Below are 12,431 nucleotides of genomic sequence, written 5' to 3'. Positions count from 1 at the left end.
AGGCCGGCTGTCAGCGCAGTAATCAGCACAATACAGTATCCAGTGGCCGGCAGATGGGTGGATGAGAGGCCGGCTGTCAGCGCAGTAATCAGCACAATACAGAATCCAGTGGCCGGCAGGTGGGTGGATAAGAGGCCGGCTGTCAGTGCAGTAATCAGCACAATACAGAATCCAATGGCCGGCAGATGAGTGCATGAGAGGCCGGCTGTCAGCACAGTAATAAGCACAATACAGAATACAGTGGCCGGCAGATGAGTGCATGAGAGGCCGGCTGTCAGCACAGTAATAAGCACAATACAGAATACAGTGGCCGGCAGAAGGTTGGATGAGAGGCCGGCTGTCAGCGCAGTAATCAGCACAATACAATATACAGTGGCCGGCAGATGGGTGGATGAGAGGCCGGCTGTCAGCACAGTAATTAGCACAATACAGAATCCAGTGGCTGGAAGATGGGTGGATGAGAGGCCGGCTGTCAGCGCAGTAATCAGCACGATACAGAAAACAGTGGGCCGGCAAATGGGTGAATGAGAGCACGGCTGTCAGCGCAGTAATCAGCACAATACAGATTCCAGTGGCCGGCAGATGAGTGGATGAGAGGCCGGCTGTCAGCGCAGTAACCAACAGAATACAGAATACAGTGGCCGGCAGATGGGTGGATGAGTGGCCGGCTGTCAGCGCAGTAATCAGCACAATACAGAATCCAGTGTCCGGCAGATGGGTGGATGAGAGGCCGGCTGTCAGCGCAGTAATCAGCACAATACAGAATCCAGTGGCCGGCAGATTGGTGGATAAGAGGCCGGCTGTCAGTGCAGTAATCAGCACAATACAAAATACATTGGCCGGCAGATGGGTGGATGAGAGGCCGGCTGTCAGCGCAGTAATCAGCACAATACAGAATACAATGGCCGGCAGATGGGTGGATGAGAGGCCGGCTGTCAGCGCAGTAATCAGCACAATACAGAATCCAGTGGCCGGCAGGTGGGTGGATAAGAGGCCGGCTGTCAGTGCAGTAATCAGCACAATACAGAATCCAATGGCCGGCAGATGAGTGCATGAGAGGCCGGCTGTCAGCACAGTAATAAGCACAATACAGAATACAGTGGCCGGCAGATGGTTGGATGAGAGGCCGGCTGTCAGCGCAGTTATCAGCACAATACAATATACAGTGGCCGGCAGATGGGTGGATGAGAGGCCGGCTGTCAGCGCAGTAATCAGCACAATACAGTATCCAGTGGCCGGCAGATGGGTGGATGAGAGGCCGGCTGTCAGCGCAGTAATCAGCACAATACAGAATACAGTGGCCAGCAGATGGGTGGATGAGAGGCCGGCTGTCAGCGCAGTAATCAGCACAATACAGAATCCAGTGGCTGGCAGATGAGTGGATGAGAGGCCGGCTGTCAGCACAGTAATCAGCACAATACAGAATCCAGTGGCCGGCAGATGGGTGGATGAGAGGCCGGCTGTCAGCGCAGTAATCAGCACAATACAGAATCCAATGGCCGGCAGATGAGTGGATGAGAGGCCGGCTGTCAGCACAGTAATCAATTCAATACAGAATCCAGTGGCCGGCAGATGAGAGGATGAGAGGCCGGCTTTCAGCACAGTAATAAGCACAACACAGAATAAAGTGGCTGGCAGATGGGTGGATGAGAGACCGGCTGTCAGCGCAGTAATCAGCACAATACAGAATACAGTGGCCGGCAGATGGGTGGATGAGAGGCCGGCTTTCAGCACAGAAATAAGCACAATACAGAATAAAGTGGCTGGCAGATGGGTGGATGAGAGACGGGCTGTCAGGGCAGTAATCAGCACAATACAGAATCCAATGGCCGGCAGATGAGTGGATGAGAGGCCGGCTGTCAGCGCAGTAATCAGCACAATACAGAACACAGTGGCCGGCAGATGAGTGGATGAGAGGCCGGCTTTCAGCACAGTAATAAGCACAATACAGAATAAAGTGGCTGGCAGATGGGTGGATGAGAGACCGGCTGTCAGCGCAGTAATCAGCACAATACAGAATACAGTGGCCGGCAGATGGGTGGATGAGAGGCCGGCTTTCAGCACAGTAATAAGCACAATACAGAATAAAGTGGCTTGCAGATGGGTGGATGAGAGACGGGCTGTCAGCGCAGTAATCAGCACAATACAGAATCCAGTGGCCGGCAGATGGGTGGATGAGAGGCCGGCTGTCAGTGCAGTAATCAGCACAATACAGAATACAGTGGCTGGCAGAAGAGTGGATGAGAGGCCGGCTGTCTGCGCAGTAATCAGCACAATGCAGAATCCAGTGGCCGGCAGATGGGTGGATGAGAGGCCGGCTGTCAGCGCAGGACTCAGCACAATACAGAATCCAGTGGGCGGCAGATGGGTGGATGAGAGGCCGGCTGTTAGCACTGTAATCAGCACAATACAGAATACAGTGGCTGGCAGATGGGTGGATGAGACGCCGGCTGTTAGCGCAGTAATCAGCACAATACAGAATCCAGTGGCCGGCAGATGAGTGTATGAGAGGCCGGCTGTTAGCGCAGTAATCAGCACAATACTGAATCCAGTGGCCGGCAGATGAGTGGATGAGAGGCCGGATGTCAGTGCAGTAATCAGCACAATACAGAATACAGTGGCCATCAGATGAGTGGATGAGAGGCCGGCTGTCAGCGCAGTAATCAGCACAATACATAATCCAATGGCCGGCAGATGGGTGGTTGAGAGGCCGGCTGTCAGCGCAGTAATCAGCACAATACAGAATACAGTTGCAGGCAGATGGGTGGATGAGAGGCCGGCTGTCACCACAGTAATCAGCACAATACAGAATACAGTGGCCGGCAGATGAGTGGATGAGAGGCCGGCTGTCAGTGCAGTAATCAGCACAATACAGAATCCAGTGGCTGGCAGATGGGTGGATGAGAGGCCGGCTGTCAGCGTAGTAATCAGCACAATACAGAATCCAGTGGCCGGCAGATGGGTGGATGAGAGGCCGGCTGTCAGCACAGTAATCAGCACAATACAGAATCCACTGGCCGGCAGATGAGTGGATGAGAGGCCGGATGTCAGACAGTAATCAGCACAATACAGAATCCAGTGGCCGGCAGATGGGTGGATGAGAGGCCGGCTGTCAGCGCAGTAATGAGCACAATACAGAATCCATTGGCCGGCAGATGGGTGGATGAGAGGCCGGCTGTCAGCGCAGTAATCAGCACAATACAGAATCCAGTGGCCGGCAGTTGGGTGGATGAGAGGCCGGCTGTCAGCGCAGTAATCAGCACAATACAGAATCCAGTGGCCGGCAGATGGGTGGATGAGAGGCCTTCTGTCAGCACAGTAATCAGCACAATACAGAATACAGTGGCCGGTAGATAGGTGGATGAGAGGCCGGCTGTCAGCGCAGTAATCAGCACAATACAGAATACAGTGGCCGGCAGATGGGGGGATAAGAGGCCGGCTGTCAGCTCAGTAATCAGCACAATACAGAATCCAATGGCTGGCAGATGGGTGGATGAGAGGCCGGCTGTCAGTGCAGTAATCAGCACATTACAGAATCCAGTGGCTGGCAGATGGGTAGATGAGAGGCCGGCTGTCAGTGCAGTAATGAGCACAATACAGAATCCAGTGGCTGGCAGATGAGTGGATGAGAGGCCGGCTGTCAGCATAGTAATCAGCACAATACAGAATCCAGTGGCCGGTAGATAAGTGGATGGGAGGCCGGCTGTCAGCGCAGTAATCAGCACAATACAGAATACAGTGGCCGGCAGATGAGTGGAAGAGAGGCCGGCTGTCAGCGCAGTAATCAGCACAATACAGAATCCAGTGGCTGGCAGATGGGCGGATGAGAGGCCGGCTGTCAGCGCAGTAATCAGCACAATACAGAATCCAATGGCCGGCAGATGGGTGGATGAGATGCCGCCTGTCAGCGCAGTAATCAGCACAATACAGAATCCAGTGGCCGGCAGATGGGTGGATGAGAGGCCGGCTGTCAGCACAGTAATCAGCACAATACAGAATTCAATGGCCGGCAGATGGGTGGTTGAGAGGCCGGCTGTCAGCGCAGTAATCAGCACAATACAGAATACAGTGGCCGGCAGATGGGTGGATGAGAGGACGGCTGTCAGCATAGTAATTAGCACAATACAGAATCCAGTGGCCGGCAGATGGGTGGATGAGAGGCCGGCTGTCAGCGCAGTAATCAGCACAATACAGAATCCAGTGGCCGGCAGATGGGTGGATGAGAGGCCGGCTGTCAGCGCAGTAATCAGCACAATACAGAATCCAGTGGCCGGCAGATGGGTGGATGAGAGGCCGGCTGTCAGCGCAGTAAACAGCACAATACAGAATACAGTGGCCGGCAGATGGGTGGATGAGAGGCCGGCTGTCAGCGTAGTAATCAGCACAATACAGAATACAGTGGCCGGTAGATGAGTGGATGAGAGGCCGGCTGTCAGTGCAGTAATCAGCACAATACAGAATCCAGTGGCCGGCAGATGGGTGGATGAGAGACCGGCTGTCAGCGCAGTAATCAGCATAATACAGAATCCAGTGGCCGGCAGATGGGTGGATGAGAGGCCGGCTGTCAGCGTAGTAATCAGCACAATACAGAATCCAGTGGCCGGCAGATGGGTGGATGAGAATCCGGCTGTCAGCACAGTAATCAGCACAATACAGAATTCAATGGCCGGCAGATGGGTGGTTGAGAGGCCGTCTGTCAGCGCAGTAATCTGCACAATACAGAATCCAGTGGCCGGCAGATGGGTGGATGAGAGGCCGGCTGTCAGCGTAGTAATCAGCACAATACAGAATCCAGTGGCCGGCAGATGGGTGGATGAGAATCCGGCTGTCAGCACAGTAATCAGCACAATACAGAATTCAATGGCCGGCAGATGGGTGGTTGAGAGGCCGACTGTCAGCGCAGTAATCTGCACAATACAGAATACAATGGCTGGCAGATGGGTAGATGAGAGGCCGGCTGTCAGCGCAGTAATCAGAACAATACAGAATCCAGTGGCCGGCAGATGAGTGGATGAGAGGCCGGCTGTCAGCGCAGTAATCAGCACAATACAGAATACAGTGGCCGGCAGATGGGTGGATGAAAGGCCGGCTGTCAGCGCAGTAATCAGCACTATACAGAATACAGTGGCCGGCAGATGGGTGGATGAGAGGCCGGCTGTCAGCGCAGTAATCAGCACTATACAGAATACAGTGGTCGGCAGATGGGTGGATGAGAGGCCGGCTGTCAGCGCAGTAATCAGCACAATACTGAATCCAGTGGCCTGCAGATGGGTGTATGAGAGGACGGCTGTCAGCACAGTAATCAGCACAATACAGAATCCATTTGCTGGCAGATGAGTGGATGAGAGGCCGCCTGTCAGTGCAGTAATCAGCACAAGTGTACGGTGAGATACCACTAACGCATTTCGCCACAATGGACTTGTGACTTAGTCAAAAGTAAATGGAAAAGTAAAATGGGTCACTAACATGCTCTCACAGGTGTTGGTAATCAATAAGACACATGAGACAAATGCAAGAACAATTAAAATGTATCCAATGATAGATGGATCCTCATGTTAAATTATAAATTTGACTCCAAAATAAAAAGCAAGAAATAAACAATGGCAACAACACCCCTACAGCGTATCCGTATGTATGAATACACACATATATTGTAAAATATAATAGCATCCCAACCAGTATCAGCACAATTAAATAGGATTAAGAAGTAGCACAAATGTGTTTCCACCAAATTGGTAATTGTCCAATTGGTAACACTTTATATTGAATCCCAAATTTGTCTATTTCGCACCACTTGTGTGTTACATAAATCCCCATGGTTATACGTGATAAACAATTTTAACTTAATAGTAAAAAAGCCTAAATATATCTATCTAAATAAAACTAGATGCTCCAAATTGTATATATTAGCTTTCACAACACCTGACGGAGGTGTATAATAGCACCTCATTAATGAATCGAAGCTTCGCTGGGTATAACAATGCAAACATACACCTCTAGTGAATAGTTCCTTACACACTGGTGAAAAATCTCACCCTCTTAGTGGAAACTTGAAAAGAGATATCCTAAAAAAGAAGCAATTTATGACCCTCATAAAATAAGTTGTTAGACCTTCGATACACCTTCATAATCCTCTTCCTGAGCAAACTGCTGCAGCTGTCTCAGGTGTGATGGGTGCCTTCACCAAATTGCGTGTTCCAGCTCCTTCCATAGATGTTTTATAGGATTCTAATCAGGGCTCATCATACTGCAATGTTTTGTTCTTATTGATACTTGGGTGCTTTTAGCTGTGTGCGTTGGGTCATTATCCTGTTGGAGGACTCATGAACTGTGACTGAGACAGAGATTTCTGGCACTGGGCAGCATGTCTTGCTCCAGAATGCTTTGATACTCCTGAGATATCATTATGCCCTGCACAGATTCAAGGCACCCTATACCAGATGCATCAAGACATAACCGAACCTCCTCCATGTGTCACAGCGGGTATGGTGGTCTTTTCTTTGAAAGCTTAATTTATTCATCTGTGAACATAGAGCTGATCTGAATTGCTAAGAAGCTCCAGTTTTGACTCATCTGTCCAAAATAGCATTCTATCAGAAACATTGCGTCTTGTCAATATGAATTTTAGCAAATACCAGTCTGACTTTTCTATGTTGTTTTTTCAAAAGTCCTCCTGAGTCTTCTTCCATGGATCCCACTGTCACTCGAAAAGCATCAGACGGTGCAATCAGACACTAGCGTCCCTTGACCTTGGAGTTCAGCTTATATCTCTTTGGAGCTTTTCCTGGGCTCTTTTTCTTCCATTCTCACTATCCTTCGGTTTTATCTGGGGTCAATTGTCTTCTTGCGGCCACATCTAGGGAGGTTGGCTACAGTCCCATTGACTTTCAACTTCTTAATAATATTTACAACTGTAGTCACAGGAACATCGAGATTCTTGGAGATGGTCTTACAGCCTTTACCTTTACATGCCTGTCTATAATTTTGTTTCTGATCTCCCCAGACAACGCTCTCCTTTGCTTTCTCTGGTCCATGCTCAGTGTGGTGCTCACGGTCATACCAAACAGCAGAGTGACTACTTTACTCCATTGAAATAAGCTGAAGGACTCATTAGAAGCATATGCCGAAGGTGCATACAAAAAGTGGGCATGGCCCCCCACTGGGTGACAATTTAGGGGTGTGACCACACATTAAACCCTTATTCCACATCATGCTGGGGGTAAGCCTGGTGCTCCGACAGTTGCTGTTCTGCCCCCAGCCTCCCACAGCACTATGTAGACACAGTAGTATATATTTAAAACTTCCACCGCAGAGCAACATTGACAGAGTGTCACCCTGCCAACTGCCCAATCCCTTCCCTCTTGGAACACTACGGCCCTCGGGTGAGATGCTGGGAGAGTGCCAAAAAAGTGGGACTGTCCCACCAAAATTTGGACAGTTGGGGGTTATGGTGGTGTTGTCCATAAAGTATGAAGACAATGATTATGAGTGTATTCTTATTTAATCCAATTATGTGACAAGTATTGTCTTCCATAAACAGCAGCAGATGACTTGTCCTCTGGGACAGAACATAATTATTCTCTTGGGTCTCTGAGCATAGTATAATAAAGCTCTTACAGTGAATAGATGACATTAGGCTCTCGGGTGTCAGACAATTATATGCCAGGCAGGTATGACACCGATATAGAGACGGAATATGATGACATGTGACATTTGCCGGACTGTTTACAATCAGGACACATTAGAGAACATTTATGAAAATTGTCTCATAGTAACCTGGACAAGCAGAGAGTGGTCACCTTTATAACTCCTGCGAGGAGTTATCTGTGGAATTAATTATCTAAGCTGTAAGTGGGAAATATAATTATACAATGTGTATAAAGCTTGTCGAGAACCATTGGTTGACAGACATATATCACTACAGTATATTATTTAGTATTTATTACCAGTTATTTATATAGCGCACACATATTCCACAGCGCTTTACAGAGAATATTTGGCCATTCATATCAGTCTCTGCCCCAGTGGAGCTTACAATCTATATTCCCTATCACATGCTCACACACTAGGATTAATATTTGTGTTGGGAGCCAATTAACCTACCAGTATATTTTTGGAGTGTGGGAGGAAACTGCAGCACCCGGAAGGAACCCACGCAAGCACAGGGAGAATATGCAAACTCCACACAGGTAGGGCCATGGTGGGAATCGAACCCATGACCTCAGTGCTGTGAGGCAGTAACGCTAACCATTATACCATCTGTGCTACCCAGTCTATTCTTATAATGTTTGGTGTAATGCACCTCATTATCATTTTTTGTTTAATTTAATTTATAGAACTGTACTGAAGTTGACACTGAAAGTATTATGATTCCCACAAGAAATATAATCTGTCCAAGCAGGATCACTGGTGATTACTGAGCATTTAGATGCACAGAGAGAAAATCAAATTTAACACCGCATCTATCAGTCAATGTCAGACTGATACAGACATTGGGCCTGATTCAGAGCCGCTCACTAGCGGCAGTACGCTCGTTCCGAGCGATGTTCGCACATCTGCGCATGCGTACGGTTTTTAGTACGCATGCGCGAACCAGTCAGTGCGGCCGAAAATCATTTGTACGCTATATAGCGAGTGCCTGCTATTTTGAGTGACAGAATGAGGCGTATGTGGGTGGTAACAGGGGAAGGTGCTTGAAAACGGGGAGTGGAATTCGAACGCAGGCGTGCTTAAAGGTCAAAATGGGCGTTTTAAGGGAGTGCCTAATTAATACATTGACAAGTCATTGACCACGTCACTTGGTTTTTTTTAACTCAAAACTGCTCGCAAAATAGCGGTTGAAAAAACCAACCACAAGAATAGCGAGCAGTTCATACGCTGTACGATGTACTCGATTAATCTAATAAATAGCGGACATGACGTATGGTGCGAGCGGCCAGGGGGCGTTTTTAACAAATAAACGAGCATATGTTTTGCGCGCTCGTTCAGACTTAGAGGTGGGAACAGACTGCAATTTGCGAAGGGATCATTTGAATAGCCACCCCTTGTTTTTGAACGAACGACCGCAAATAGCGAACGAGTCTCTGAATCAGGCCCATTGTTCTAACATGATTTTAACTGATACTGATGCCACGTGTTACTGAAGCTAGTCACTATACAGGTTTTGGCTACAAAACCTCATGAAGGGTTCAAAAATACCATACTAATGAAAAGAATAGAGAAAAAAAAGCATTGTAAACTCAGACACAAACCAACCACTTTATTATGGAATACTGGGCAGCACGGATGGTGTAATGGTTAGCATTGCTGCCTCACCAGTGATGTGCGGTCAGGTGAGGCAGGTGAGGTAGAGCATTTTCTGTCATACTTCGTATACTCCACAGTTTTGACTATAAAAATGATAAGAAACATTTAAATAAAATATTCTAAATATCTTCTTTGTATTATTCTAATCATTTTTATAGTCAAAACTCTATAGTAAAAAGTGTATGGCAGGTGAGGCACTGCCTCCCCTGTCTACCTTTTCCGCACATCACTGGTCAAAACACCAAATTTCCAGCACTATATACTGCTGCACCTTTGTATAATGCCCCCATGCACCCTTGGGTTCATATATGTATCTGTAAATCTGGCTCTGATACTAGCAAATGCCTTCCCAGCCATTTACCTCACCACACGTCAATGTGCCTCACAGCACTGAGGTCATGGGTTCAATTCCCACCATGGCCCTAAATGTGTGGAGTTTGTATATTCTCCCTGTGCGTGCGTGGGTTTCTTCCAGGTGCTCTGGATTCCTCCACAGTTCAAAAATATTCTTCAGGTTAAATGGCTCCTGTCAAAAAGGTACCCTAGTATGTTTGTGTGTGTGTACATGTAGTAGGGAATATAGGGCCTGATTCAGAGCCGGACGCAATTTGCGGACGGTCGTTCAGGAAAAGGGGGTGACTATTCAAATGAACCGTTCGCTCTTTGCGGTCTGTTCACGCCTCTATGTCTGAACGAGCAAACAAAACTTGCGGGTTTTTTTATGGATAACTACGCCCCCTGGCCGCTCGCATCCTACGTCATGTCCGCTATTTATTAGATTAATCGAGTACATCGACCAGCGTATGAACTGCTTGCTATTCTTGTGGTTGGCTTTTGCTACCACAATCTTGCGAGCAGTTCTGACTATAAAATAACCCAGTGACGTGGTCAATGACTCTGCTGTATTAATTATGCACACCCATAAAACGCCCGTTTTGACCTTTAAGCATGCCTGCGATCGGATCGCCACTCCCCGTTTTCAAGCACCTTCCCCTGTTACCACCCAGATACGCCTCCTCCTGTCACTCATATAGGCAGGCATTCGCTATTTAGCGAACAAACGATTTTGGCCGCACTGACTGGTTCGCACATGCGTATTACGATCCGTACGCATGCGCAGTTGGGCAAACATCGCTCGGAGCGAACGAGCGTCCGCTTACGAGCGGCTCTGAATCAGACCCATAGATTGTTAGCCCTGAGTGGGGCAGGGACTGATATGAATAGGCAAACATTCTCTGTAATGTGCTGTGGAATATGTGTGCGCTATATACATTTTTAGTATCATGCAAGTAATATCTGCAGCCCACCGCCTACTAATGATTAATGAAATATTAATGAAGTGAAAAATGTATATACTCAAAGGTAAACAAGATTATTTTTAAATTATTATTAAAATACCAAAAAAATCTAACTTACCAACTACCATAATTTATTTATTATTACAGAGGCAAAAAAAATTCTGTTTGCATTAAAGATTCCTCATTGAACTACGTAATATGCTTCATCTTCACTATTTGTTAATCTTAATAGAACGGTGAGGTGTCCAATAAGTCTTCTCTCATTCTATAATGGTTCTCATATTAGGGTTAATTGGTATAGTCTGTTTTTTTTCATCAAGGTTAATGATTCAATACATTTTTAGTATACATTCATATATCCTCATAGTAAGAATGCAGTGTAAGAGATAATTATTAACAATGACATCTTTTTTATGCACTAATTCCTGTTTTAGTTTTTTCTGTAACCCCAACCTGTTACAATGCTGTAAATATAATGCCCCAATGTATCAATCTCCCTCCTTAGAGGATACTGAAATTGTATATTTTTGTTCTTAATTCTGTTGGAGATCTCAAAGGTGCCTGATATTGTTCTAAAATAATTTGATTTTCATTTTATCAAACTTAAAACATATAAAGCCACAATTCTGACCAATAGTCAAAACAATGCATTACGTGCACTTCTTGTCTTCTGACAAGCGTTTCACAATTACGGATTAAAGCCACCATCAGTGTTTAGGAAGTTTAAAAAGAGGACCACATCCAATTATAAGTCATTTAAATGACTGCCATATTTGCACTCAATTAGAGCAAAAGAGGTTTAAACTAATTGTTTTTTATTATCAAAGCCAAGTATTTATAAATATACTGTATACTCCACTATGTAGTAAAAATATTTTTTTCCTATTATGAGAATGGTTTAAAATTTATGGAATAATTGATTAGCAAACCAGACACCAGACCTTTTCAGTGGTGTAGAACATATTTTATTTGGAACATATTAGATAACTGATAGTGTTTCTGATGGGAACAGAATATTTTTTTCTGCTTCAATGAAACATTATTTTAAAAGTAGATTTTTTTATATATATATTATTGACCAGAAAGGAGTTTTAAAAATGTATCTTATTATTTTTTTCCAATTTGAAATTTTTCAATTTTTTGAAAAATATTTTAATAGGTGATATCAGTTGCATAATTCTTAAAATATACTATAATAAAATAATAACTTTAAATTGAGTTATCTCTAGAGTGAAAACATGTTTTCTTATTTCTTTAGTATGCAAAAAATTTATTCTTATTTGGAGTTGCCCCATCTAATAAAGATAGGAAATAATTGTAATCAGGTATTTTATGGATGAAAAATAAGACTGAGAATCTTTCACTCTGGAAATCCAAATTTTAAGGAGGCGAGGATTCAAAAATGGGCAATCATATTATGTAAGGGATTACATTATATAGAAAATATGTCTGATGTACATTGACAATGGGGACCTAATTATAAATTATACATTTCTTCAAAAATGAAGGGCTGTGCAGGTGACAATGGCACTTCTGCTGAATGGAGGAAATACATTTCCCTAATGAGCAAAGAAAAGGGTTTTTCAATGTAAAAACTGTGGAATTCTTTACCTAGATGGCTAATTATGGGCACTGATCTAAAACATATAAACTCTCAGCCTCTTAGACCTCTTCTTATTTTTACACAAATTTTTTATGTGACAAGAATGTTAGGGAAGTGGGAAAATGGAGGCTCTTACCCATGTGCCGATGTGATCGGAGAGGACACAAGCAGGACCCCAGGAATCTACATATTATTTAGGATCTCAAATCCCAAGTTATGGACCA

This window comes from Taudactylus pleione, unplaced genomic scaffold, assembly GCF_031769625.1.
Source record: "Taudactylus pleione unplaced genomic scaffold, aTauple2 ptg003355l, whole genome shotgun sequence".
Lineage (NCBI taxonomy): Eukaryota > Metazoa > Chordata > Amphibia > Anura > Myobatrachidae > Taudactylus > Taudactylus pleione.
The sequence above is the reverse complement of the archived record's forward strand: the minus strand, read 5'-3'. Positions refer to the sequence as shown.